This window comes from Chiloscyllium punctatum, chromosome 18 (assembly GCF_047496795.1).
Source record: "Chiloscyllium punctatum isolate Juve2018m chromosome 18, sChiPun1.3, whole genome shotgun sequence".
Lineage (NCBI taxonomy): Eukaryota > Metazoa > Chordata > Chondrichthyes > Orectolobiformes > Hemiscylliidae > Chiloscyllium > Chiloscyllium punctatum.
The window spans coordinates 16,020,476-16,045,372 of NC_092756.1; the positions used below are offsets into that span (position 1 = coordinate 16,020,476).

The window sequence follows — 24,897 nt, forward strand, 5'->3', positions numbered from 1 at the left end:
CCATGGGTTAAAAATCGTAAATGATAGAGTAGGTACGAGGTCTGATGGCACTGTTAGAGTATTGATGTTGTTGTTAATCACATTAACCTGGCTGGAGTTGACTGAATTTATATTGTCTCTTTCTGAATCTCAGGATGTCTCACTGGGCAGTAAGTCTCCACAAACAGCACTGTGACAGTGAGCAGGGATCATCTGTTTTGATTTAAATTGGGATTATAGCACTGCTGCTTCACAGCACAAGGTACAATGTTGGATTCCAGCCTTGGTCAATAGCCTGTGTGGAGATTGCACATTCCCCTATGATTGTTGGGCCCCCTCCAGGTGCTCTGGTTTCCTCCCACAAATATTTGTGGGTTAGGTGGATCACTTGTGCGAAATTGTCCACAGTGTCCAGGATTGTGCAGACTCCGTGGATCAGCCATGGGAAATGCAGTGTTACAAGGATGGAGTGCTCTAGGTGGGATGCTCTTTGGATGGTTGGTGGGGTTTGATGGGCCAATTCTGTCATGCCACACTGTTGGGATTCTATTCTAAGATTGAGGATAAAGGCTATTCTATGATTGAGGATAAAACAGGGTGTCCTTGGAGAAGGAGCATGTGGTATGTATCAATGCTCTCTATGCCTTTAGATAGAGGTGGGCATCGCAGGGGATGCAGTGCTTTATCTCCACTGCTGCCCCCTCACCCCTAACTCTACTTTGATTTGTTCCCTTCCCACTCTGTCATTTGTAATGGTTTGCTTTGCCCGTAATGGGCTTTGTTTGTAAATATTTAATTGGTTACACGGATGGTTTACTGCTGGTGATGATATATTAACAAAACCCAAAATGGTGTAATGATGAACGTGGGAAGGTTGCTCAGCTGTGTGAGATAACACTGGAATCAACCAATGAGGGAGGGAATAGAACACTTCACAGCTCACAGAAGGAGAAAAAGCAAAAGCAGTTAAATCAAACCAATGGTTCAGAAAGGGAGGGAATATTTCCCTGGAGTTTGAGTAACTGGAAAGTGATGGTGCCCGGGAATAGACAGGATTTTGTTTTATAAGGCGTTTGAAATTTAAAAAAAACTGTTATATTCAGATAGTTTCATTCCTTTTCTTTTAGTTTTATTTATTGTGGAGTAAACAGCTGCAATATTTTAAAACCAAATTCAGAAACCTTATGTTAAAGACAAATGTTAAATAAAATCCATCAAACCATCCCTCACTGATAACCGATGCGGAAGTGCAATCTCCTGGAGAATCCCTGTCCTGCTTACTTCTTCCTACCCGGGCTCCATGGCTATATACATACCTGGGAGATAGCAGCAGGAGGCCATTCGGCCTTTCAATCCTGCTCCACGATTCAAGGGGAAACAGCTAACCATGCAGCTCAATCTCCTGTTCCTGCTGTGTTCTAATCCCCTTTCATGACTTTACCTCAAAGAACTATATCGAAGTCTTCCTTGGGCTTCACTGCCTTTTGTTCCAGTGGCGTTGCTGTGTTACTGTGTGGGTGTAGGCAGGGGTAATGTGATGGTGCTGCCTCCTGGAGGATGCACTCAGCATCCCTCATCATCCTGCAGTAACATCAATTCGGTTTCAGCAACGAGAGATAGAAACCATTTCCAGGTTATGTGCATCACTGGCTCAGCCAGCATTTATTTCCCATCTCTAGTTACCCTTGGGAAGATGGTAGTGAGCTGCTGTCTTGTACCATTCACCGTCCATTTGGCGCAGATAGACCGACAATGCCGTGAGGAGAGTGTTGCAGGATTTTGGCCGAGTGATTCTGCATCTTTAGTTCTTCAAATTCTGGTTAACCTTATCATGATCGGCAAATGATGTTGAGATTTCAGTCTGCAAATCTTCACCATCTCGCACCCTGTATAAAGGAATATGTACAGATTAGAAATTCAGAGCAGACAATTCAAGTTTCTCTGGAATATCGTTTACCCCTTTCTTCCCCAAAAGCTGTAACCCTCCAACCCACTTACTCTCTCCCGCCATTCTGACTCTACTACCCCTAATTTACACCCTCACCATTCTCATGGAGTTGTTGATAAACAGGTCTCTGCCACCACTTCCCGTCCCTGGTTAGACTCTGCACCCTTTCTGGGTTCACTTCCTTTCCCTTCAGTTGCTGCAAGTCAATAATGTAACAGCAGAATGAATCAAAAGGAAACAGAAAAGGAGGTGGCAGATCCTGGACAGAAGAGGAACTTTAAGTCTGGGAGAATGGGTCACATCCTTTTTTGTTTCTCATTGGTAGATTCCAGTGTTATGACAAGTTGGGAATGTAACTTGGTCCCATGTGGGTGTGATGACACTTTGACCCCCCAACAGATCAATATTACAAGCAAAATACGTTCCTTCTCCAGACAATCACAGTGTTCCACTAGTTACCCCAAAGTTTGGCAGAAGATTTGTAGCTCGGGTGCTCGTTGTTGTGGTTCTGTTCGTCGAGCTGGGAATTTGTGTTGCAAACGTTTCGTCCCTTGTCTAGGTGACATCCTCAGTGCTTGGGAGCCACCTGTGAAGCGCTTCTGTGCTGTTTCCTCCGGCATTTATAGTGTCCTGTCTCTGTCGCTTCCAGTTGTCAGTTCCAGCTGTCCGCTGTAGTGGCCGGTATATTGGGTCCAGGTCGATGTGTTTGTTGATAGAGTCTGTGGATGAGTGCCATGTCTCTAGGAATTCCCTTGCTGTTCTCTGTTTGGCTTGCCCTATAATGGTAGTGTTGTCCCAGTCGAATTCATGTTGCTTGTCGTCTGTGCATGTGGCTACTAAGGATAGCTTTTCGTGTCGTTTCGTGGCAAGTTGGTTTTCATGGATGCGGATCATTAGCTGTCTTCCTGTTTGTCCTATGTAGTGTTTTGTGCAGTCCTTGCACGCAAAACAAATGTAGTGTACAAAATCCCATGCAAGGACTGCAAAAAACACGACATAGGACAAACAGGAAGACAGCTAACGATCCGTATCCATGAACACCATCCAGCCATGAAACGACACGACCAGCTATCCTTAGTAGCCACACACACAGGTGACAAGCAACATGAATTCGACTGGGACAACACTATTATAATAGGACAAGCAAACAGAGAACAGCCAGGGAATTCCTAGAGACATGGCACTCATCCACAGACTCTATCAACAAACACATCGACCTGGACCCAATATACCGGCCACTACAATCGACAGCTGGAAATGACAAACGGAAGCGGCAGAGACAGGCCACTATAAATACCGGAGGAAACAGCACAGCAGCGCTTCACAGGAGGCTCCCAAGCACTGAGGATGTCACCTAGATAGGGGACGAAACGTTTGCAAGACAAATTCCCAGCTCGACGAACAGAACCACAACAGTTACCCCAAAGCACATGCTCCAAAACTCACCCACATTCTGTACGTGTGCAGTGCCAGGTTTCCCCACAGACGTGTGGCCCCTGCCTCGGAATTTGGGAGTTGTAGTCCCCATGCAGCCACTGAAAACCTGTCTCTGGAACGTCAATGAAAAGTGTGGGATGGAGAATGTTGTGTATCGCATGCCATGTGAGCTCTCACTGGGATTTACTGAGACATCCGCCTAGACAATCTGATTTCTGATGTAAGGAACAAAGAATCAGCCAATTGGGACATAGGGAGGTTAATAAGGCGCAGTCGGTTTTAAGCAGAGGTGGTTCAGTGGCTAGCACTGCTGCCTCACAGCGTCAGAGACCTTAGGCGACTGTGTGGAGTTTACACATTCTCCCTATGTTTGCATGGTTTCGTGCAGTTCTCCAGTTTCCTCACACAGTCCAAAGATGTGCAGATTCAGTGGATTGCCCATGCTAAATTGCTGATAGTGTCCATGCACGTGCTGGTTAGACAATTAGCCATGGGAAATGCAATGTTACAGGGAATGAGTGGGTCTGAATGGGATGCTCATCATAGGGTTGGCGTGGACTCGATGGATGAATACCTTGTTTCTGCACTGAACGGACTCTATTCTATTCTCATGAGGAAGAATGTACTTATCTCAATGTGTTGTGAATCTGTGGATTTCCCTATTCAAAATGCGGTGGATGCCAGGACAATGAGCCAATTTAATGAAGAGATAAAGATAATTAATTTGCAATGAGATGAAGGTTGAGAGAGGACAGGCGGGAAAATCCAGCAGGGACCAATGTGAGCTCAATCAACACCGTATTAAATGGTGGGGCTGGTTCTCCTTTGCCCAGTGCTTATCTTCTTACGGTAATAACTGGAAAGTTGAATCCAAAAATCACCAACTTCACTAAAGGAGATTTTCGGAACATGACAGATAGTCAAGTGGATTAGCGTTCCAAACTTAGATAGTGAGGAAGCGTGTAGGAGATAAGGATTTTGCAATTTTAAACTCAGGGGAGACAGTGATATATGATTTTAGACTGTGTGGTACATTCACATCGTCCAGAATACTCTGTTGTGAATATCTATCCTGTACTTTATTACAAAGCCAAGGTTTCTGACAATGAAAACCAAAACACCCAGGAAACATCGCCTCCCCTCGTAATCTGATAAAAGAATTCTGAGAAGTCTGGTTGAACTTAGAACACAGATGGAAAGCTGGAAGATTAGATCCACTCCCAAGATCCAGTGCTTAAACAAAAGGAGACTACAATTGGATGAGGCAGGAGTTGGCTAATGTAGATTGAAAACAAAGACTTTATGATGGGAAAATTGATGGACATTGGGGGAATATCAAAGTCATTTTTCGAAGTGCTCATCAAAAGTATATATCAGTGAAAAGGAAGGACTGTAGGAAGAGGAGTAATCTGCCGTGGGTGGCTCAGGAAATAAGGGAGTCTATCAAACTGAAATATAAAGCATACAGATTGCCAAAGACCAAGGAGTTTAGAAAAAAATAAAGATCAACAGAAAGCGACATGGGATTGGAGGAGAAAAGTGATGAGTAGCTATCCTCAGGGCCAGAATAGCAGTTTACACTGCTAGAGGGGAACCTATTGTGTGGGGAACATATGGCCTCTGCAATTGCTGAAGTACTTAACTGTTACCATAGAGATAATCCTGATCAAATGAAAAATCACAGCACACACCAAAAGCTTGTACTTCCAAATAAACCTGTTGGACTATAACCTGGAGATGTGTGATTTTTTTAACTTTGTCCACCCCACCACGGGCTCCTCCACATCAGAATCCTGATAGATACCCCACTGGAACTGAAGTGCCTGTCAGATACTTGAGAGAGCCACGGGGGCGTGGGGGAGGGGTGTGTGGTTTAACCACAAAGTGCTGAACTAAACTAGACTTTCTAACTGCCGTTTTCATGGAGAGAATACTGAGAGACAGTCTCTATTCAAAGTCCCAAACCACAAAGTCATAAGAATGGGAGCTGTACAATCGGACAGGCGGGGAGTTACCTGATACTGCCTGGAGGTGTTTTGCACGTACACTATGCATGTTACTGGCATGTTTCAGCAATAAAGACTCAAAGAAGACCTCTCAGAGTTCTGTGCCTAGTTATTCCTATCCAGCAGGGTTCAGGAATATGAGTACACAGCAGTCAGTCTTCACAGTGGAGGATACGAAGAACATGCCAGTAATGGATAAGGAGACTGAGGAAGGTGAGGACCGAGATAAAAACCATTATCGTGAAAGAGTTAGAGCTGAGCAAGTTCATGGAGCTGAAGATAAACAAGTCTCATTGCCCTGATGGAATACATCCCAGGATACCAACAGAGTTAGTGGGAGAAAGAGCAAATGCACTTAGAGTTATAGAATCCTACAGCAGAGACAGGCCCTTTGGCCCAAACTGGCCCATGCCGACCAGAATGTCCATCCATGCTAACCCCATTTCCCTGCACTTGGCCCATTTGCTTTTGACCCTTTCCTATCCATGTATTTGTCCAAATGTCTTTTACCTGTTGTGAGTGTTCCTGCCTGAACCACTTCCACTGGCAGCTCATTCCATATACATACCACCTTTCTGTAGAACAGTTGCCCCTCAGTTTCCCATGTATTCTTTCTCCTCTAACTTTAACCTGATGCCCTCCAATCCTCGAGACCCTGCGAAAAAGACCGAGTGCATTCACCTTACCCATGCCTCTCATGGTCTTATACACTTCTATGAAATATTCCCCCGCAATTTCCTCTGCTCTAAACAAAAAAGTCCTCGCTTGTCCAACCTCTCCCTGTACCTCAGACCCCTGAGACCTGGCATCATCCTTGCAAATTTCTTCTTCACCTTTCCAGTTGAATAACTGAAACCTACACTACACTCATCACATTTCCTGCGTTTCCTCACGGCGCTGGAACCGATGTGACAACGCCAATGGATTACAATCAATAATCGATAATTCACTCCATTACAACAATCCCATTTTCATAGCTTTTTCCATGATGCAGGAATCCTTTTGTCTTTCTGGTTTCATGGTTAATTGTCTTCATACAAAACCAATCTGTGGCTTACCTGTTCCAGGGAAATGTGCCATGATTGTTTATACTTACAAAAACCAACGATATTTCTCTCCACAGTCCCCACGCTAACATGGACTTCGCTGTCTCAGTACTTTTTTTCCAGTCACACGGACATTTGAAATATTCGTCCACGGACAGAATGCGCCACCTTTCCATCCAGATGAAAAGGTCAATGATATTCAGATCGACACGGATCCAGTAACATGAAGTTCAATTTGAATTTCTCAACACTCTCTAACAGAGAAAACAGAAAGTGCTGGAGATCCTCAGCAGGTCTGGCAGCATCGGAAATGGTGACAGATGCAGGAAACATTGCAGCCTTGAAGAAGTGTTTAGATGATCACACCAGGCATGTGTGCTTGATGACCATTATGGATAAGATGGGGACAGGGATCCCTTTCTGGAAGGGCCTTGGTGAGACCACACCTGGAGTACTGTATAGACCTTTGTTCCCCTTTTCCAAGGAAGGCTCTCTCAATAGCCAGGAGAGTGTAAAGGAGGATCACCAGATGAGTCCTGGGATGTAAAGATAGTTTAGGACTGCAGATGCTCGAAGTCAGAGTCTGTAAAATGTGGACCTGGGGAGGTGCAGCAGGTCAGGCAGAATCAGAGGAGCAGGAAGGTTGATGTTTTGGATCGGGACCCTTTGTCAGTCTTGATAAATAACCCTGACCTGAAACGTCACCTTTCCAGCCCCATCATATTCATGCTGGCCATCAAGCACCTATTTATGCTAGTCCCACGTTCTGGGACTCAGCGTGTAATCGATATTGTAGTGCTTGGTGTGATCATCGAAACACTTCTTCAAGGCTGCAATGTTTCCTGCATCTGTCACCATTTCAGATACTGACAGACTTGCTGAGGATCTCCAGCGCTTTTTGTTTTTATTGCAGATTTCCACCATTTTGCTGAAGCACAGAGTCATAGACATGTAAACAGCTCCATATTTTGTTGACTCACATTCCCGGGATGTCAGGACTGATGGCTGAAGAGGGACTCAATCTTCGTTTAATCCTCCTTTCCTTTGGCTTTCTGAGCCGCTAACGACATCACTAATATTCTACCTCCCATTCCCTGTCCTGAATCTGACCTAAATAAGCCTACACTTTAGTTCCCATCTCCCTGCCAGACTAGTTACAAACTCACCAATAGAACTGGCAAAAGCCCCCACCAGATTTGTCTCAGCTCTGCCCGTGGTAACCGGTCAGGCTGGTACAGGTCCCACCCAGAAACAGTCCCAGTGCCTGAAGAATCAAAACCCTTCTCTGGTACACCATTTCCCCAGCCACACATCCAGCTGATCCAGCTTCTCATTCCTGCTCTCATTAGCACATGGCACAGGGAGTAAGTCTGACATTATTACATTTCAGGAGCTACATTTTAATGTATCTCTGCTCTCCCTATATCCAGCTTTCAGGCCCTCATCCCTCTGTTTAGCGATGCCATTGGTATCTGTGTGTTGCACGACCACGGGCTGTTTACTCTCCAGCTCCAGAATGTCCTGCAGCCACTCCATGATATCATGGATCTTGGCACCAGGAAGATTACATACCATCCTGGATTCATGTCTGTGGGCACAGAAGTGCCAGGCTGTACCCCTAATTATTGAATCCCCTGTCACTGTAGCCCTGCCACTCTCAGCCCTCTTGTTCTGATCAGCAGAGCTCTCTCTGGTGTCATGAACCTGGCTGTTGCTGATTTCCCGAGAAGCCACCCCACCCATTCCTGCCCTTACAGAATCCCAAGCGGTATACAGTATCTCTATGAGAAGGGGATAACAACGGGAGACTCCTGTACTCGCTTCCTGAGCCTTTTACTAGATCTGATGTTCACCCATTCCCTTTCTGACTGTGTAACCCTCACCTGCAGTGTGACTAACTCACGAAACGTGCTGTCCATAACATTCTCAGTATTGCAGATGCTCCACAGTGAGTCCACTCTCAGCTCCAGCTCTGAAAAGCAGTGCCCAGTAGCTGCAGCTGGGAACCCTTCCTGCACGCACAGCCGTCAGGGACACTGGAAGCTGCCCTTATTTCCCACATTGTGCAAGAGGAGCACACCACGGGTCTGAGGGCTCCTGTCACAACGTCTCTCTATATTCATCTAGTTACTCCCATGAAGAGAATTTAAATGGGTGAGCAACATTCCTTCACTTTAAACATGTCCATTATAATAACAAAATAACTTTACTTATGCTGATATGTCATACTTTAAAAACTTAAATACTCCGCAGGTATCACTAACAAATTGGCTATTCCCATTGGGACTGTGAATTTCTGAAAGGCCTGAACGAAAACGGTGTTTCAGCTTCACCTTCTCCCTGTCTCACCTCACTATCTACACCCAACTCCAAAACACTCTCATTGAGCCAAACAGAACCCACAGTGCAGCCCTGTCATTTTCATTGTGTGCTCACACCTACACTGCCCTCAGCCTCCTGTACTGTTCCAATGCATCGCAATGGGAGCTCAGGAACAGCACCTCATCTTTCAATTCAACCCTTTGTAACTCCAGAGTCAAAATGGACTTCAGCAGTTTCTGAATGAACAGACAGTTGTCAGAATCTGGAACGTTCCACCTGAAATGGTGCTGGAATTTGAGTCCACGAGAAATTTGCAGAGAATTGGAAGTAGGGAGTTTACAGATTAACATTATAAAGTGGATAATTGAAACTAAATCTGACAGTTCCTGCAAAAAGACGAGGTGTAATTTGGATAAATCTGTGCTCTCTCTCAGGCCAATACCTCATTCCACAGCTGCAGGGCCAAGAATTTAACACATACCCCAAGGGCGATCCAACCATGAACTTGAACATCTTTCTGCTTTTGGCTTGCAAAAATATTGAAGATATTTTCCAACAGACAGAACAGACAATTTTTTCTTGTTCCACAGTTAAATGCCAATGATATTCAGATCCTGATGACTCCGCTGACTGTAGAAACTTGTTTTTTTGAGATCCCAGTCTCAATTATTCTCAATTAATATCCTATAAAATGAATTCACAAAACAAAGCTCACAGTCAGTGCAAGATGAATAGTGAAGACAAACACTTCTCTCGGTATGTGTTTGATGTGTAAATGCTCCTCTTCAAATCACCCCGCCCCCACCCAGGAAGAGGACACGTGCATGCTCCTTGCTGTTCGTTGCCCCAAATAAAGATGGCGGCCATAACCCAGGTCCTCTCACTGCCTGAGGCCCAAGCCATCTTCCCCTTTGCTGCAAACGTGGGACCAAGAGTTTCTAATTCAGACTAACGACCTGCACAGAGTGTAACTAAACCCTCCCAGTCTACACGGATACATTTCATCCGGTTCCTGCTGCCACTCTCCCCTTTCCCCTTTCCGCCTCCTACACACACCATGGGTTATCGCGGGTCCAGTGACCCTTCCTCAGAACCGATGACAGCTGGGAAAATTAGAATCCCTTCAGGAAACAGGCCCTTTGGCCCAACAATTCCACACCCACCCTCCGAAGTTTATCCCACCCAGACCCATTCTCCTATTCTATTACTCTCTATTTCCCCGGACTAATACACATCCCTGAACACTACGGGAACCTTAGCTGGGCCAATTCACCTAATCTATAGATCTTTGGACTATAGGAGATAAGGGTTAAAGAGTAAATAATAGGTGGGGACAGAGCCCAAAGAAACACAGGAACATTTGGAAAGACAAAGGAGTGGGAGGTTGGAAAGCTGTTAATGGAGGAGACAGGAACTTTCTAGCATCTCAGTGGCGGTGGGGGAAATGGCGGCTGATGATCTGCATTGTGCCTGCAAAAAAGACCCTGAGCTTCCAGTTGCCTGCTCTTTAACACACAAGACTGTTCCCTGGCCAACGTCTCTGTCTCATGCTTACTGCAGTGTTCCAGTGAAGTTTGATGCAAGCTGGAAGAACACTTCAGAACATACCAAATGGCTTCCTATTTCAAAGACAGCAATTTCCCCTCACATGTGGTCAACAATGCCCTCCAGTGTATCTCCTCCACTTCCCACACCACTGCCCTTGAACCCCACCCCTTCAAATGCAACAAAGGTGGAATCCCACCATCCTCACCTTCCACCCAGATACAACACATCATCCTCTGCTATTTCCACCATCAGATCCAACCACCTGAGATATATTTCCCTCCCCACCCCTTTCATTTCATTTCCACAGAGACCATACCTTCTGTGACTTCCACATTAGATCCACACTCCCCACCAACCCACCCTCCACTCTAAGCACCTTCGCTTGCCACTGCAAGAGGTGGAAAACCTGTGCCCACACCTTCCCCTCGCCTCCATCCAAGGCACCACTGGATCCTCCGACATCCAGCAGAGAATTCCCTGCCCAACCAAACACCTCACCTATTGTGTCCCTTGCTCTCGGGACGCCAAATTGTGGAGTATTTCAGGGAACACTTCTGGGACACATGCACCAACCAACCCATCGCCCTGTAGCTGACCATTTCGGCTACCCCCGACTCCCTCCGCCACCACGCTGCCAAGGACATGCAAGTCCTCCATCCCACAAATCCGAGCCACCCGACACCTGGAGGAAGAACACCTCATCTTCCACCTTGGGAACTTTCAACCACACGGCATCAAGGTTTCCTCATCTCCCATCCCCCAACTTATCTCAGATTCAACCCTCGAACTCGGCAAAACCCTCTTGAACAGTCCCACTTGCCCATCTTCCTTTCGAATTGTCCATTCTGCTCTCCATTCACAACCACCTATTGCCAACCTAGCTCTCTTCCCCCAACCCCAAACACCCCTCCCTATTTATCTCTCAGCCATATTCCACCACCCACATTTCTGATGAAGTGCTGACATGCCCAATATGTCAACTCTCCTGCTCCTTGGATGCTGCCTGATCTGCTGTGCTTTTCCAGAGCCACACTTTAACACAAGCTGGAAGAACACCACCTCATCTCCCACTCGGGAACCCTGCAACCCTCTGACTTCAACATCAAATTCAATAATTTTAGGTCCTGAACTCTCCCACATCCGAGTGTCTTTCCCCCCGACCCCACATACCAGGCCTTGTTATTACGTAGCCTACCATTACACACTACCTATGGTTAGCCACTAACAGTCCCCATAAACAGCTATTCACCCTCCCCCCGACAGATCGTTATTCACTCCTTTGTCCAACTGCTCTTATCGCTCTCTTTGGACTCTATCCCCACCTATCATTTACGCCTTAACCCCTACCTTCGACATAAAAACGGTCATTTTTTTCCTCAGTAACATCAGTTCCTGAGGAAGCGTCACTGGATCGAAAATGTGAACTGATTTCTTTTCACAGATGCTGACAGATCTGTTGAGCTTTTCCAGTACCTTCTGGTTGTTGTGTGTGATTTACAGCATCCGAAGTTCTTTTGGTTCTAATTTACCTGGAGTATCTAATTCAGGTCCAGCAGACTGAAACAGTGTTTATCAACCTTCCCAGTCCACACTAACTCCATCTCTCTCCCAGTATCTGCTGTCTCTCCCACTCCTTCACATTCAGTCCCCCCTCACAGTGACACTGCGCCTGCAAAGCTGATGGTCATGTGTTGGCCTGCTGGACCCACCCCTCATTCACTCCCATTGGCTGGAGGATCACGCCATCTCTCCTATTGGTCTGAAGCTGTGTCAATCAGCCAGGCCCCATTGTGACCTGAGTGGTGGGATCCTCCCAGGTGCATCAGAGGCTGAGGGGTGACCTCATAGAGGTTTATAAAACCATGAGGGGCCTGGGTAGGATAAATAGACAAGGTCATTTCCCTGGGGTCGGGGAGTCGAGAATGAGAGGGTGTAGGTTTAAGGTGACAGGGGAAGAGTTTAAAATGGATCTAAGGGGCAATGTTTTCCCACTGAGGTTGGTGCGTGTATGGAGTCTTCTGTCAGGAAGTGGAGGATGTTGGTACAATTAAACCATTTGGCATCTGGATGGGGAGATGAATAGGAAGGTTGTAGAGTGATATGTAAAAACAAGGACTGCAGATGCTGAAAACCAAATACTAGATTAGTGGTGCTGGAAGAGCACAGCAGTTCAGGCAGCATCCAACGAGCAGCGAAATCAACGTTTCGGGCAAAAGCCCTTCATCAGGAATAAAGGCAGTGAGCCTGAAGCATGGAGAGATAAGCTAGAGGAGGGTGGGGGTGGGGAGAGAGTAGCATAGAGTACAATGGGTGAGTGGGGGAGGAGATGAAGGTGATAGGTCAAGGAGGAGAGGGTGGAGTGGATAGGTGGAAAAGAAGATAGGCAGGTCGGACAAGTCAAGGAGACAGTAACTGAGCTGGAAGTTTGAAACTAGGATGAGGTGGGGGAAGGGGAAATGAGGAAGCTGTTGAAGTCCACATTGACGCCCTGGGGTTGAAGTGTTCCGAGGCGGAAGATGAGGCGTTCTTCCTCCAGGCGTCTGGTGGTGAGGGAGCGGCGGTGAAGGAGGCCCAGGACCTCCATGTCCTCGGCAGAGTGGGAGGGGGAGCTGAAATGTTGGGCCACGGGGCGGTTTGGATTGATTGGTGTGGGGGTCGCAGAGATGTTCCCGAAAGCGCTCTGCTAGGAGGCGCCCAGTCTCCTCAACGTAGAGGAGACCACATCGGGAGCAACGGATACAATAAATGATATTGGTGGATGTGCAGGTGAAATTTTGATGGATGTGGAAGGCTCCTTCAGGGCCTTGGATAGAGGTGAGGGAGGAGGTGTGGGCACAGGTTTTACAGTTCCTGCGGTGGCAGGGGAAAGTGCCAGAATGGGAGGGTGGATCGTAGGGGGGTGTGGACCTGACCAGGTCGTCACGGAGGGAACGGTCTTTGCGGAAGGCGGAAAGGGGTGGGGAGGGAAATATATCCCTGGTGGTGGGGTCTTTTTGGAGGTGGCGGAAATGTCGGTGGATGATTTGGTTGATGCGAAGATTTGTAGGGTGGAAGGTGAGCACCAGGGGCGTTCTGTCCTTGTTACGGTTGGAGGGGTGGGGTCTGAGGGCGGAGGTGCGGGATGTGGACGAGATGCGTTGGAGGGCATCTTTAACCACGTGGGAAGGGAAATTGCAGTCTCTAAAGAAGGAGGCCATCTGGTGTGTCCTATGGTGGAACTGGTCCTCCTGGGATCAGATACGGCGGAGGCGGAGAAATTGGGAATACGGGATGACAATTTTGCAAGAGATAGGGTGGGAAGTGGTGTAATCCAGGTAGCTATGGGAGTCAGTGGGTTTGTAAAAAATGTCAGTGTCAAGTCAGTCGTCACTAATGGAGATGGAGAGGTCCAGGAAGGGGAGCGAGGTGTCAGAGATAGTCCAGGTAAATTTAAGGTCAGGGTGGAATGTGTTGGTGAAGTTGATGAATTGCTCAACCTCCTCGCGGGAGCACGAGGTGGCGCCAATGAAGTCATCAATTTAGCGGAGGAAGAGGTGGGGAGTGGTGCCGGTGTAATTATGGAAGATCAACTGTTCTACATAGCCAACAAAGAGACAGGCATAGCTGGGGCCCATACGTGTGCCCATGGCTACGCCTTTGGTCTGGAGGAAGTGGGAGGATTCAAAGGAGAAATTGTTAAGGGTGAGGACCAGTTCGGCCAAACGAATGAGAGTGTCAGTGGAAGGGTACTGTTGGTGACGTCTGGAGAGGAAAAAAAGGAGGGCTTGGAGGCCCTGGTCATGGCGAATGGAGGTGTACAGGGATTGGATATCCATGGTGAAGATAAGGCGTTGGGGGCCAGGCAAACGGAAGTCTTGGAGGAGGTGGAGGGCGTGGGTGGTGTCTCGAACGTATGTGGGGAGTTCCTAGACTAGGGGGGACAGGACAGTGTCAAAGTAGGTAGAGATGAGTTCAGTGGGGCAGGAGCATGCTGAGACAATGGGTCGGCTAGGGTGGTCAGGCTTGTGGATCTTGGGAAGGAGTTAGAACCGGGCAGTGCGGGGTTCCCGGACTGTGAGGTTGGAAGCTGTGGGTGGGAGATCTCCTGAGGTGATGAGGTTCTGTATGGTCTGGGAGATTGTGGTTTGGTAATGAGGGTGGGGTGATGGTCGAGGGGGCAGTAGAAAGAGGTGTTCTCGAGTTGGCGTTTGGCTTCAGCACTGTAGAGGTCAGTTCGCCAGACTACCACTGCGCCCCCTTTATCCGCTGGCTTGATGGTGAGGTTGGGATTGGAGCAGAGGGATTGGAGGGCTGCGCGTTGTGAGGGTGAGAGGTTGGAGTGGGGGAGGGGGGACGACAGTTTGAGGCGGTTAATGTCCCGGCGGCAGTTGGAAATGAAGAGGTCGAGGGCAGGGAATAGGCCAGCGCGGGGTGTCCAAGTGGATGCATTGTGTTGGAGGTGGGCGAAGGGGTCCTCGAAAGTTGGGCGGGAGTCCTGATTGTGAAAGTAAGCTCGGAGGCGTAGGCGACGGAAGATTTGTTCGATGTCACGTCGTGTAATAAATTCATTGATGCATGGACGGAGGGGGATGAAGGTGAGTCCTTTGCTGAGGACTGATCGTTCATCCTCAGTGAGTGGGAGGTCTGGAGGGATGGTGAAAACTCGGCCGGGCCAGGAGCTGGGATCTGGTGTGGGTGTGGAGCTGGGAGTGGGGTCGGAGCCAGTACGTGGAGTGGGTGTGATAGTGGGGGGAATGGGGGTGGAGGCATGAGCAGGGGTAATGTTGGCCTCGGGGTTCTGGGGGGTGGGGATAGTGACAGTGGGGTCTGTGGGGGCCGTGTCAGCAGAATGCAGGTGAGTGGCGCTGGTGGAGGTGGAAGTGGTGGTGATCATGGCAGTAGGGGTGGCGGGAGTCACTGAGCATGTGGCATCAGCGATGATGTGAGGGCCGGAAGTGGCTGTGGGAGTGGCCATGATGTGGGCGGAAGTGACATCATCACTCAGCGTGGGGGTGGTAGCTGCGTCAGCCGCATGGCTAATGGCGTTTCCGAGGCCAGGGGAATCTTCTGGAATGTTTGAGGAGCGCTGGTTATGGAGGTGGGTGGATAAAAGTTTGTTGTACATACAGTTTTTGACCGATCTGCCTATCTTCTTTTCCACCTATCCACTCCACCCTCTCCTCCTTGACCTATCACCTTCATCTCCTCTCCCACTCACCCATTGTACTCTATGCTACTCTCTCCCCACCCCCACCCTCCTCTAGCTTATCTCTCCATGCTTCAGGCTCACTGCCTTTATTCCTGATGAAGGGCTTTTGCCCGAAACGTTGATTTCGCTGCTCGTTGGATGCTGCCTGAACTGCTGTGCTCTTCCAGCACCACTAATCCAGTATGTAGAGTGATATGTGCCAAGTGTTGGCAAATGGGACTAGATTAGGTCGGGATATCTGGTCAGCATGGACCAGTTTAACCAAAGGGTTTATTTTCATGCTGTACATCTCTACGGCTCTACCCTGTGATGAGCTTCATCATTCACAGTGAATGGGTCAGTATCACAGAGCACAGGGCTGGGGGCTATCCAGCCCATTGGGGCTGTACTCTCTCTCTCTGGAGATGGTGCCAGTCAGTCCCAACTCACCTCCCATTTGGATATAGCCCTCCAAAGCCTTCCTTAAAAAAGTTAAATTTCAAATTTGTTTTGACAATAACTACTGAATCTGCATCCAGCTGTCAGGCAAACTGTTCCAGAAGCTCAGAACTTAGTGAGTAAAATAATCTTCACATTTTTAACCTGCATTATTTGCCAGTTACCTGAAAATAGTTACTAAAAATTGTGACGTTAAAGATTTCTCACTCTGTCTCTCTGTAAATGAAATACCCTGGAAACAAATCAACTCCTGGTCGATACCAATGCTTAACCTTCTCAGCTCCAAGCAGAATTATCTGGCCTTCTGCTAACTCTCCATAAAAGAGAAAACGATCTTAATTTTAATTTATTAGTGCCATAGAGATGTACAGCACAGAAACAGACCCTTCAGTCCAACTTGTCCATGCCGACCAGATATCCTAAATTAATCTGGTCCCATATGCCAGCCCTTGGCCCATAGCCTTCTAAACCATTCCCAATCACGTATCCAATGAGATGCCTTTTAAATGTTGTAACTGTACCGGCATCCACACTTTCTCTGGCAGCTCATTCCATACACATACCACGTTCAGCTTGAAACTTTGCCCTTAATATCCCTTTTCAATCTTTTTCCCTCACGCCTGTGCTTTCTAGTTTTGGACTCACCTAAACAGGAATAAGACCCTGGCTGTTTACCCTATCCTTGCCCCTAACGATTTTATCAACCTCTATGGTCACCTCTCAGCATCCGATTCTCCAGTGAAAACAGCCTCAGTCTATTCAGCCTCTCCCTATAGCTAAATCCCTCAACCCTGGCAACATCTTTGCATCTTTTCTGAATCCTTTCAAGTTTCACAATATCATTCCTATAACGGGGAGACTAGGACTGAAAGCAGAATTCCAGAAGTGGCTGACTGAATATCCTGTACAGCCGCAAAATGACGTCACAACCCCTGTACTCAATGCACTGACCAATAAAGGCAAGTACACCAAACACTTTCTTCACTACCCTGCCTATCTATGATTCCACTTTCAAGGAACTATGAACCTGCACTCCAAGATCTCTTTGTTCAGCAACACTCCCCAGGACCGTCCCATTAAGTGTAGAAGTCCAGCCCTGATTTGCTTTTCCAAAATGCAGAACCTCACATATATCTAAATTAAACTTCACCTGCCACTCCTCAGCCCATTTGATCAGAGTCTTATTGTACTCTCAGGTAACTTTGCTGTCCATTGCACCTCCAATTTTGGTGTCTATTGTAAACCTACTAACCATAGCTCCTATATTCACATAGAAATCATTTATATCAGTGGCAAAAAGCAGTAGATCCAGTACCCAGCCTGACAGCATATTGCTCATTACAGGCTTCCAGTCTAAAAGCATCCTGCACTATGACACTGACTGCTCAGCAAGGTTAGAGCTCATGGAATACAGGGAGAACTAACCATTTGGATACAGAACTGGCTCAAAGGCAGAAGACAGAGGGTGGTGATGGAGGGTCGCTTTTCAGACTGGAGGCCTGTGACTAGTGGAGTGTTACAAGAATCACTGCTGGATGCACTACCTTTCATCATTTATATCAATGACTTGGATGTGAACATAGGAGATATAGTTAGTGAGATGACACCAAAACTGGAGGTGTAGTGGACAGTGAAAAAGGTTACCTCAGAGTACAATGGGATCTTGATCAGATGGGTGAATGGGCTGAGGAGTGGCATTTTGGGAAAGCAAATCTTAGCAGGACTTATACACTTAATGGTAAGGTCCTGAGGTGTGTAACTGAACAAAGAGACCTTGGAGTGCAGGTGGATAGGATAGTGAAGGCTGCATTTGGTATGCTTTCCTTTATCAGACAAAATATTGAGTACAGGAGTTATGAGATCATGTAGCAGCTGTACAGGACATTGGTTAGGCCACTTTTGGAACGTTGCGTGCAAATCTGGTCTCCTTCCTATTGGAAGGATGTTGCGAAACTTGAAAGGGTTCAGAAAAGATTTACAAGAACGATGCCAGGGTTGGAGGATTTGAGCTAGGCTGGAGGTTGAATAGAGGTTGAATCTATTGGGGCTGTTTTCTCTGCAGCGTCAGAGGCTGAGAGGTGATCTTATCTATGTATACAAAAACCTGAGGTGAATGGATAGGATAAATAGACAAGGTCTTTTCCCTGGCGTGGGGGATCCCAGCACTAGAGGGCATAGGTTTATAGTATATGGGGAAAGACTTTAAAGAGACTTGAGAGGCAACGTTTTCACACAGAGGGTGGTACGTGTATGGAATGAGCTGTCAGAGAAAGTGGTGGAGGGCATTACGATTGCAACATTTAAAAGGCATCTTCATGTGTATATGAATAGGAAGGATATGGGCCAGGTGCTGACAGGTGGGACTAGATTGCATTGGGATATCTGATCAGCATGTACTGGTTGGACCGACGGATCTCTGTTTCTGTGCTTTTCTCGCAAGCCTATGGAGGCAATGGCAGATGAGGACAGAGAAACAATCATTATCAGTAAAGAGGTAGTGTTGGCAAAGCTGAAAACTCATCCTTATCTCTATAATTCCTCTCTAGCCTCAGAACTATCTCTATCTCTGGCATTAAAAACATCTCAATCTATGCAACATCCTCCAATCTCTAATCTCCTCCAGTCTCAACACCCTCCCTACCTCTAATCTTGTCCACCCTCACAAATCTCTGTGATGTGCCTTTCTTTAATTCCAGCCTTCAGGATAACCCATTTTTATTTTATGTTCCTGCACCCAGACCTCCACAATGTCCCGCTTAACCTCTGCCACATTTTCCTCCAAAAAAACATTAATCAATCATGTATCATCTATTCTAATATCACCTTCTCTGACCTGGTTTCTATTGTGGCTTGTCATATTCCTATATTACGCATCTGTGGTCTACATGACAGAAAACGGTTTTGTGGTCCATTGGGTTTATGCTGTAAAGAAATCTCCCAGCTAACTATTTTAATCCCATTTTCCAAAACAGAGCACATAGACCTGTCAGCCTTGGCCTTGCAAGTGTGTTCCTAAATAGATTTTAAATGCCATCGGGATTTCTGTCTCTCACTCTCTTCCAGACAGTGAGGTTTAGTGCAACTGTTGCTCTATTCTATCACCCACAGGGTTCAGAGCAGCTGGGTCTGTGCGAACCAGAGATAGCCCACACATTGTGAAGGATGGCAGGGTCCCTGAGAGGGGGCACAGGAGATTTACCAGGATGGTTCAAGGAATGGGGGATTTTAGTTGCAGAATTTGTGGGGCTTTTTTAACATTAATTGTTCACGTGACATGTGTGATGCTAATACATATCAGGAAAAACCATCCACAATTAATGGACTCTACTTTTCAACCTCCCCCCTTGCCTTCTCTGTGGTAAAGATTCAGGTTAACCACTACCAGATATCTCTCTCTAATGAGAGAGGAGTCCTATGGTCGGGTAGGACAATTCTGACTGGATCTTTTACACAGTGATACCACTGTGCCTCGAGGGTGGGGACAGGGAATGCTGAAGGTGGTGGATGGGAAACCACTCAGGTACAGTGCTTTATCCTGGAGGATGTTCACTTTCTTTAATATTGCTGGGGTGGGGGGGGGGGGGGTTACACATTATAATAATAAACCTTTCACCCATCAGCTCATTATACAAGGATTACAGGACACATGTTGAAGATTTGGGAAGATCTATTGAGAGAAAGGTTTGATTCAAAGGAGAACTTTTATTCAGCAAATGGTATTGATCTGGAACACAATACTCTCACACAATATGAATATCCAGGTCCTGATGAATGGAGTAATTCTGTCAGAGTTTGGTGTTACAATGACTGAGATTACCATCTGAATGTCTACCTGTTATACAAGTTCATAAAATCCGTCACTGTCAGTTCAAGATTGAAACTCATACAATCCCCTCCTCCTGGCCCAGGATGACCTTACACATTACCCCTGGTGGAGGTTAGCAGGCACTTCAAGGACAAATCTATGTGGGTTTCTATGAGTTTCCACTTTGGGACTTCGTGTGACTGAACATGGGACAGAATAATCCAAGATTCAGTGAGATATGGAGAGCAGGATTTGCTTCCTTTTCTTTCCTTTCGTTCTGCCGCTGTGCCTCCTCAATAAGACATGGGATGTGAAAGGCTCATGCAGCTTGATGGGCAAGATGTCTCCATTCTGCCCAATGGGCAACAAGCTCCTCCCAGTCATGAAACAGAGTATCCCTGAACGAGAGCAACTGCGCATGCTTCCCACTGCCCAGTGCTCACAGTCCATGTTTCGAATAATGAGGGGGGAAATCTCCTAGAAAAGGCATAACAGGAAAGTTCCAAAAGGTTATAAACAGTTTACAGAGAGATATTCACAGGAAACGTGGGCAACAAGTTGGCAAATAGAGTATAACTTGGGATAAACTGTAGAAAGCTGCACCACAAAGGGACTGGGGGAAAATGAGCAGGAAACACAGAAAGCAAGCACACAGTTACAACAGGGAATCAGGAAAGGGAATGGAATGCTGTCCCTTATTTCAAAGAGTTTGCAATATAAGAGTTTGGAGTATATACCTTAGGGCAACTAAACAAATGGCGAGTGAGACCACATCTGGAGTAACGTGAACAGATTTGGTCGTTTTAGTTAACGAAATAGAATAGTTTATTGGAGGCATTTCAGAGAAAATCCATTGGGATGATCCCTGTTTTGAAGGAATTATCCTGTAAGCAAAGGCTGAATAAGTTGGGAATCTACTCACTGGATCTTGGAAGAATGAGAGGTGATCTCTTTGAAACATACAGGATTCTGTCGAGGTTTGACAGGGTAAATATGGAGAGGATGTGTCCCATTACGGGTGAGTCTTGAACCAGATTCTGGGTCAGTCGCGGAATCAAGGATTTTGTTTCAGATTTGTCAAGTTAAAGGCAACACCGACACAGGTTAGGGTTTCAGTAGCAATGGAGCTGGGGTGAGAAAGAGACAAGCAACATTTTAGAGATTGGAATTCCTGGTGTTTGTGATTGTGTGGATGTCTGATCAGAAGGTCACCTTGGGGTCAGATATGAAAGCAATATTGTGAAGAATGTAGTTCTGCCTCAGACACTTCTCAGTGAGAGGGAGGGACACAGCAGTAAGGGAAATAAATTTGGAATAGCAACTGAAGGCAATGGTTTTAACAATTACAGTGTTCCGTTGGAGTGAATTGCAGCTAATCGAAGCGTGGTAAGCAGTTTGATAACTGAGTAATAGTGGAGTAATGGAGACGGATGATGGGGAGGGAGAGATGGACACTGTCAATGTACATGTGAAACCTAACACAGTGCTTTTGGGCGATGTTACCTCCTGGCAGTATGTAGGTGAGAAACAGGACGAACCAAGGATAGATCCTGGAGGGACACCAAATACAATGAATTCAGACAGGAACGGGAGAGTGGAGATGGAGCAGGATTTTCCAATGATGGTGAGGTCAAATATTAGGTTTTAGCAGAATGGGAGAGAAGAACGTAACCAGAAAAGACAGACAGACAGATCATGGAAGAATATCTGTGAATTGCAATGGTGGGGGGAAGAGGGTGGTGACAAGCAGGAGGATGAGACAGAGATTTGGAATGTCCAAGATTTAGCTACACTAGGGTAAATGGTCAAGAAAATCTCTAATAAGGCTTGACAAGGGACTCGAGGAAATGCAAGTTTAGAACTAAAATGAGGAGCACCCTTGTGAGGCAGTGTGGCTCGGTGGGCTAGTGGAGAGGGAGGAAAGAAGCAGAGGCAGCTGATCGGATTGTCTCAATGTTATGGACAGAGAAACTCCATGTGCTCCTCACTTGTTGTTGGAGGGGAGGATGGAGGAGACAGGATAATGGACAGTGTTTTTATTTCCAAAACAATAAACAAAACCTGTGATAGTGATTCTAAAAATAAGTGAACAAACCTGTCATATTTATCATTTATCAAGAATATTAAAATATACAACTGAAGTTCAGGTTTGAATCCCAAAATCGGTAGAGGTTGGCTCTGAATTCAAGAAAAAAAATAACTGGAATGAAGAATCTACTGTTTGCCATGGAACCATTGGGGATGTTTTTCTGCCATTGACAATGTCCTTGAGGGAAAGAAACCTGACAGTGGCCCATCAAGTCACTCATTGTATTAATCACTGCACAGTCTCAACAAAGGATTGAAACTGGATGGACCACATTACATCTACCAATGCACTAGCAAATACAACCACACAATCAGCCCTCTTGACCGTGCAACTTCTGCCTCACTGTGGGCCAACAACAGCAGCAGAACTGTCCTCCAGCCCAATCTGAAATCTCATGGCCTGATATCCCCCACTCAACCATCAACATCAAGCCAGGGGAATCAACCCTGGTTAAATGGTGAATGCAGGAGGGCATGTCAGGAACAGTACAAGGCATACCTAAAAATGAGGTGCCAACCTGGTGCAGCTACCAAACCTGCATGCCAAACAGCACAAGCAACACCAAATCGAACGAAGTGATCCCATAACCAATAGATTAGATCGGAGTTCTGCAGTTCTGCCACACCAAGTTAAGAATAGTGATAGACAATTAAACAACTCACTGGAGGAAGCATCACATATATCCCCACCCTTACAGGTGGAGGGGTCTCACACATTCATGCAACAGATAATAGGACAGCATTAGCAGCGATTTTCAGCCAGCAGTGCCAAGTGGATGAGCCTTCTCCATTGGTCCCTCACAACACAGATATGAATCGACTTGGTTGAAAACTCATTTCCAATCAGACCACGAAATGGATAAGCAGTGTAAAGGTATGGGCCCTGCCAATATTCTGGCAATTATACTGCTGGCTGTGCTCCAGAACTTGCTGTCCACCAAGGCAAGTACTGTTCCAGCACTGGCACCTACTAACTTTGTGGAACATTGCTCAGGGATGTTCCAACACAACAACACAGGGTAGATCCAAATCAGCCAATTCCCCTCTATCAGTCCACACTCGCTCAGCAGTGAAGTGATGGAAGGTGTCATCAACAGTGCTGTCATGCAGCTGCTCAGCAATAACCTGCTCAGTGATGCCCAGTTTGGGTTCTGCCAGGGCCACTCAGTTCCTGAGCTTGTTACAGACTTGATTCACAAACTGACAAACAGCTGAATGAGGTGAGGATGACAGGCCAGACCCCCTCCAAGTCCACTATTTCGATTTCAGTGATATCACCTGACCTCACCACAGTCTCAGCTCATTTGCTGAAACTCTCATTCATTCCTTTTGTTGACTCTAGATTTCATTGTCTAAACGCACTCCTGGCCAGCATCCCACCTTCACCCTCCCGATAATCTCAGGAATATTGAAAACACTACTGCCGAAGTGCTCACTTGTATCAAAACTTGCTGATCAAAAGACTCCCATTTATAAGCAACAACAATTTACTTTGGCACCTTTGAATTAATTCCTGGCTGTAATTATTCCTATCTCCCTGCACCACACACCCTTTCATATCTCAATAACTCATTTTAGTCCAGACTCTCAATGATGTGTTTATTTTTAAGTTCTCCTGTGTGAATGTTTCTACTGACTCCAAGGGAACATGGTCTGGAATCCCCACTCTAACCCTCTAAGATCTACTTTCTTCCTTTGAGGCATTCTTGAAAAACTGCTTATTTGGCAATGGTTTTGGTCACTGGACACAATATTCTCCATCTTGTAGCCTTATGTCAAAACGTCTCAATAATATTTTTGCGTAATTAAAACCATGATGATTTGTACAGATATCTTCTACTCTTCAATATCGCTGAGTGAATAATCTGTAACGTCTCTTACCCAACCACGTTGTGGGAGCACATTCACCATACAAACTGCAGCAGTACAAGGAAGTCAAACATCACCCTCTCCACAGGCAACAAGGCTTTGGCATTGATCGCTGGTTTCTGTGGAAGGAGAAATACACAGTTGATGTTTCAGGGAGTGCAATATGAATTACAGGGAATGAAAATGGTGCAGAATTTGACTGTCGAAAATTGAAGGAAAATGCACTCGCTTATTGGAAAAAAGAATTCTTGACTGTCAAAGATATTGTGAAAAAAAAATAACCTGATAATGGAACAGCACATGGTCAGGAGCCGGGCAGCAGTGGACAATTCATTTACATTCCTGAAGAAGGGCTTATGCCCAAAACGTCGATTCTCCTGCTCCTCGGATGCTGCCTGGCCTGCTGTGTTTTTCCAGCTCTACATTTTTTAATTCATTTACAAAACAGCTGTGAAAGTAATTGTAAAATACTATACAGACCAAAAATACACCCATAAGAGACTGAGGAAGCTAGATAATGAACAAGTGGACATCAGAGAACCCAGAGGTGAACCAGAGCAGAGTTCACTTGTATGATCCCACAGTCAAAAATGTCTAGCACAGAAACAGACTTCTTCGGTCCAACCTATACCAACCAGATATCCTAACCTAATCTATTTAAATTAAATCCTATTTGCCACTCCTCAGCCCATTGGCCCATCTGATCAATATCCCACTGTACTCTGAGATAACCTTCTTCATTGTCCACAATACCTCCAATTTTGGTGTCACCTGCAAATTTACTAACTATACGGCCTCTATTCACATCCAAATCATTTAAATGAATGACAAAACAAATCAAAAAAAAAGTCCATTTCTCTGGGTTTGAATGTGCTCTGTGTAAATCCTGCAGTATGACTCTTTTTACCAGGGAAGGCTGCACTCACATCCCTCTGAACTTTGCCCCCTCCAAAGCTGGCGGCCGCGCACGTATCCAGTGAATCATTGCCCCGAATAAAGATGGCGGCGCTCACTTGGGCCGATTACTCAACGAGGCATTTTCCCGTTTGCTTGAAAAATGAGACTGAAAGTTTCAAATTTGTATTTTCCGATGTGTACCAAATGATTGTAAAATCTCTCAGACCATACCAACACCATTTCCCTCCCGCTTCCGGCTGTTTATTTCTTTCCTTACCGACAGCTCTCCGCACATACATCCCCAACATCCGCGCCGACCGCGAGGA

At 46.3% G+C, this 24,897-nt stretch overlaps 1 long non-coding RNA gene across 1 annotated transcript; it reads right to left on the reverse strand.

The window, feature by feature from the left end:
- Positions 1–1,668: 1,668 nt before the first annotated feature.
- Positions 1,669–24,897, reverse strand: LOC140488925 (uncharacterized). Its single transcript, XR_011963057.1, has 3 exons — positions 24,849–24,897; positions 23,687–23,793; positions 1,669–1,865 (listed from the first exon to the last, which is right to left on the reverse strand). It is a non-coding gene; the product is annotated as an uncharacterized lncRNA (long non-coding RNA).